The 5,753-nt window shown below is 35.6% G+C and overlaps 1 pseudogene; it reads left to right on the plus strand.

The window, feature by feature from the left end:
* The first annotated feature begins 367 nt into the window (after positions 1 to 367).
* LOC114664363 (uncharacterized protein K02A2.6-like) lies at positions 368 to 2,653 on the plus strand (annotated as a pseudogene).
* Positions 2,654 to 5,753: the final 3,100 nt, after the last annotated feature.

Below are 5,753 nucleotides of genomic sequence, written 5' to 3' on the forward strand. Positions count from 1 at the left end.
AAAAAATGCTTTAGTTGCCTCACATTTTTATGCAATCGTTTTGTTCACCCCACTGAATTAAAGCTGAAAGTCTGCACTTCAACTGCATCTGAGTTGTTTCATTTAAAATTCATTGTGGTCATGTACAGAACCAAAATTAGAAAAAAGTTGTCTCTGTCCAAATATTTATGGACCTAACTGTATATAGATGAATATGAAAGGCACTGTATGATTGATAGACAGACAGATATGAAAGGCACTATATGACAGATAATTATGAAAGGTACTACAGTATGTGACAGTGAGACAGATAATTATAAAAGGTAGTATATAATAGATAGATAGTGTTGTGTATTTGTATGTTCAGTAAAAAGTTAAATTTATATTGATGTTGATTGACATTCCTGATGTTTATCCCTTACCAACTGTTGCAGAGATGTTCTCCAAACTGGCGGGGGGTGTCATTTTTATTAAATTAGACCTTAAACAAGCCTACCAGCAGCTAGTTCTTGATGAACCTTCAGCTGAGCTGTTAACAATTAATACGCACAGGGGGCTGTACCGTGCTCAACGGCTGCAATTTGGGGTCTCTACAGCTGTTGCTATTTTCCAGCGGTTTATGGATACTCTACAAGCAGGTATTCCAGGTGTACAGCCATACCTGGATGACATTTTAATCACTGGGAAAACTCCAGAGGAGCACGATGCACGTTTGGAGAAAGTGTTATGTCGAATCTCTGAAGTTGGACTTAGACTTCAAAAGGACAAATGTGTTTTTCCTGCTACTGAAGTGGAGTTTCTCGGATTCAGAGTAGATAAAGAGGGCATCCATCCCACCAGTGAGAAGGTGGAAGCTATCATGAATGCACCAGCTCCCCGTAACTAGACACAGCTTCAGGCATTTCTGGGACTTTAGTATTTTTACAGTTGTTTCCTTCCAAACAAGGCCACCATTCTGGAACCACTACACAGACTTCTTGACAAGTCAACGGTATGGCACTGGGCTGCTGCCCATGACACAGCACTACTCAAAGCAGATGGACTGCTTGTGCACTATGATGTTAAGAAGCCTCTTGTATTGGTATGTGATGCTTCTCCTTATGGCCTTGGAGCTGTACTGAGCCATGTAGAGCCTGATGGTATGGAGTCCCCAATTAGTTTTGCTTCACGGACACTGTCGGCCACTGAACGCAATTATGCTCAAATAGATAAGTAGGCTCTTGCTGTTATTTTTGGTGTAAAAAAATTTCATCAGTTCTTGCAGTGGCGTCAGTTTACGATTTGCACAGACCACACGCCGCTCCTTGGTCTTCTACATCATTCTAAACCCATGCCACAGATCTTGTCACCTCGTATGCTTCGCTGGAGTCTCTTGTTGGGTGCATACAACTATCAGTTGTGCTACAGACCTAGAAAAGAGTTGACAACCGCCGATGCCTTGAGCCGCTTGCCTATAGCACATCCTATGGCTGATACACCACCTCCTCTTAAGGTTCTGCTCTTGGAGTCTGTGCCTAATGCACCTATTCATGCTACCCAAATTTCTGCCCTTACTCAGAAGGATCCAGTTCTGTCTCGTGTGCTGCACTGGCTTTTGCATGGCTGGTCCCATGAAGTCCCAGGTGATGATTTCATACCCTTTGCCAATAGAAGTAATGAACTTTCAACTCACAAGGGTTGTGTTTTATGGGGTAGCATGGGAGGATGTACTTAAACTACTTCATGACTCCCACCCTGGCATAGTCCGCATGAAGGCTCTGGCTAGAAGTTATGTATGGTGGCCAGGAATGGATGGACAAATAGAGAAAACTGTAAAGTGTTGTACAACATGTCAACAGTCACGGCATGCACCATCAAGGGCACCACTTCATCCCTGGGAATGGCCAACTAAGGCTTGGTCTCAGATCCACATTGATTTTGCTGGACCATTTCAAGGAAAGGTTTTCTTTATTTTGGTAGATTCCCATTCCAAGTGGCTGGAGGTGTCTCTTCTACACTCCATGTCTGCAAATGCTGCCATCGACACTTTGCGCCTTATCTTTGCTACACATGGATTGCCAGATATTATTGTCTCAGACAACGGTGCGGCATTTACATCTGCTGAATTCAAAGAGTTCACAGAAAGAAATGGGATCCAGCATGTGACAACGGCCCCCTATCATCCATCCTCAAATGGGTAAGCAGAGCAAATGGTACAGACAACAAAGGATGCTCTACGGAGAATCATAGCTGGTAATTGGCAAACACGCCTGACAAGATTTTTGCTATCTCTGCACACACGCCCAACTCTTCCACAGGGAAGAGTCCAGCGGAGTTGCTAATAAAAAGACGACTGACCACTGCACTTGATCACCTTCACCCAGAGTTTCAAGCTAACATGCATATGAAGCAAGAGGAACTAGCACAAAAGCAGGGGGGTGTGTTTAGGCAATTTCGACCCTTACAGACAGTATATGCGCACAATTTTATAGGAGAACCACGATGGATGCCAGCAGTAGTGCAAGAGGCAAATGGCCCTGTGTCTTACCGTGTGCAAACAGAAGATGGACACATTTGCCGTCACCATGTTGATCAGCTTCGAGAGCGGATAATGGATCTTCATCAGTGCCCAGTGACCAGTGCCCGAAGCAGAGTCAATGCAGCTGCCAGCTACCACTGTTCAGCAGCCTCCTAGTAGCCCAGAAATACCAACTTCTTTTGAATCTACTACAGATAATGATACAGTAGTGGCACCAACCCCTGAAACTGATAAACCTGTGGATGTTAAGATCCCGCAGCCTATGGTGTCATTAAGGCCCCGTAGAGCTCTTGTTAGGCCAAAACGTTACAAAGATATTTAAAACTGAGGGAAAGAAGTGTTGTGTATTTGTATGTTCAGTAACAAGTTAAATTTATATTGATGTTGATTGACATTCCTCTAGTTGGTAATTTCCTGTAGAATGTTAGTGGGTGGGATTTTAGAAGGAAAAAGGAAGTTCTTAAAAAAAAGGGTTTTGTTTCTATTTCTTTACGGAGAGAACCTAATGAGAAACTGACATGATTTTACAGTTATTAAAAACTATATTTAAGAATCATATCAACATCTGTGTGTCGTAATCCGATATTATAGATAGATAGATAGATAGATAGATAGATAGATAGATAGATAGATAGATAGATAGATAGATAGATATTAAATGGCACTATATAACAGATAATTATGAAAAGCTCTCTATGGTTGGTAGATAGATGGATATGTAAGGCACCATATGACAGTGAGATAGATTGATAAAAGGTATTCTGTGATAGATAGATAGATAGATAGATAGATAGATAGATAGATAGATAGATAGATAGATAGATAGATAGATAGATATTAAATTGCACTATACCACATATGGATAATTATGAAAGGCACTACATTATAGATAAATGTGAAAGGCACTATATAATTGATTGACAGATGTGAAAGGTGCTATACAAAATAAAGAAAGATAGTAAGAACAGAAAAGAGCTACAAAGCCTATAAAAAGTATTCCCCTACCTTGGAAGTTTTCACAATTTATTGCTATACAATATCAACACACAATAGGTTTAATCTGGATTTTTTGACAATAATCAACAGAAAAAGACTCTTTAATGTCACAGTGAAAAATGCTCTCTGCAAAGTATTCCAAATGACTTAAAATATGAAGCATTCAATAACTGATTACGCAAGTAGTTAGTCACCCCTTCAATTCAGCATTTAGTTGATTGATGTTTGGCAGACATGACAGCCTTCAGTCTGTGTAGTCAGTTCTATGGCAAGCCAAATTAACATTTAGAGATATCTCAAAATGAATTTTATGATATCTGGAAATGCATTTTAGATATCTCAAATTGAATTATAGATATCTAAAAATACATCTATTTTAAGATATCTAAAAAGAATTGTATGATATCTCAAACAGATTTCAAGATATCTTGAAGTGATATGCTGTACATTTTCAGATATCTGAAATGCATTTCAAGATATCTTAAATGCAATTTGAGATATCTTGAAATATGTTCATGTGCATTTTGAGATATCTCAAATACATTTCAAGATATCTTAAAATACATCTGCAGGCATTTTGAGATATCTGAAATACATTTTCAGATATCTTAAAATAGCTTTGTGCACATTTCAAGATATCTCAAATACATTTTCAGATATCTTAAAGTAACTTCCTGCGTATTTCAAGATATCTCAATTACATTTTCAGATATCTTAAAATAACTTCCTGCGTATTTCAAGATATCTCAAATACATTTTCAGATATCTTAAAATAACTTCCTGTGTATTTCAAGATATCTCAAATACATTTTCAGATATCTTAAAATCACTTCCTGTAAAATTTCTTATACTTTCAATGGAACTTCCTGCCTATTTTAAGATATCTTGAAATGCACAGGAAGTGATTTTGAGATATCATGAAATGTATTTGAGATATCTTGAAATGTGCAGGAAGTTATTTTAAGATATCTTGAAATGTATTTGAGATATCTTGAAATGTGCAGGAAGTCATTTTAAGATATCTTGAAATGTATTTGAGATATCTTGAAATGTGCAGGAAGTCATTTTAAGATATCTTGAAATGTATTTTAGATATCTTGAAATGTGCAGGAAGTCATTTTAAGATATCTGAAAATGCATTTCAGATATCTCAAAATGAATTTGGGATATCTTAAAATGAGAAGGAAGTTATTTTAAGATATCTCGAAATATAATTTAGATATCTTAAAAAGCATTTAAGATATCTTGAAATTCATTGTTGTTTCAGATATCTGAAATACATTTTTAGATATCTAAAATTAATTTCATGATATCTTAAAATGGGTCTCTGCTCTATTTCAGATATCTAACAATGTATTTCAAGATATCTAAAATGCATTTTAAGATATCTTTAAAAGGACACTCAATTATTTCAAGATATCTCAATAGCACTTTCAGATATCTACAATACAATTTAAGATATCTCAAATACATTTCCAGATATCTCAAAACAGCTTCCTGTCCATTTTCAGATATCTCAAATACATTTTCAGATATCTCAGCATCACTTCCTGCTCATTTCAAGATATCTCAAATACATTTTAAGATATCTTATAATAAACAAGAAGTCCCATTGAAATAATAGGCAGTTTTACAGGAAATGATTTTGAGATATCTTGAAATGCATTTAAGATATCTTAAAATGCATGAAAGGTCAATTTAAGATATCTGAAAATTCATTTGAGATATCTTGAAATACAGACACAATTATTTTGAGATATCTGAAACTGTATTTGAGATATCTTGAAATGCATTTGAGATATCCCGAAATTTATTGGAGATATCTTAAAATGTAAAGGAAAGTATTTTAAGATATCTCAAAGCGAATTTCAGATATCTTAAAAAGTAAATTACATTTTAAGATATCCGAAATTCATTTTGAGATATCTCTAAATGTTAATTTGGCTTGCCATACACTTCAAGATATCTTGAAATCTGTTTGAGATATCATACAATTCTTTTTAGATATCTTAAAATAGATGTATTTTTAGATATCTATAATTCAATTTGAGATATCTAAAATGCATTTCCAGATATCATAAAATTCATTTTGAGATATCTCTAAATGTTAATTTGGCTTGCCATAGAAATCTGTTTGAGATATCATACAATTCTTTTTAGATATCTTAAAATAGATGTATTTTTAGATATCTATAATTCAATTTGAGATATCTAAAATGCATTTCCAGATATCATAAAATTCATTTTGAGATATCTCTAA

This window comes from Erpetoichthys calabaricus, chromosome 14 (assembly GCF_900747795.2).
Source record: "Erpetoichthys calabaricus chromosome 14, fErpCal1.3, whole genome shotgun sequence".
Lineage (NCBI taxonomy): Eukaryota > Metazoa > Chordata > Cladistia > Polypteriformes > Polypteridae > Erpetoichthys > Erpetoichthys calabaricus.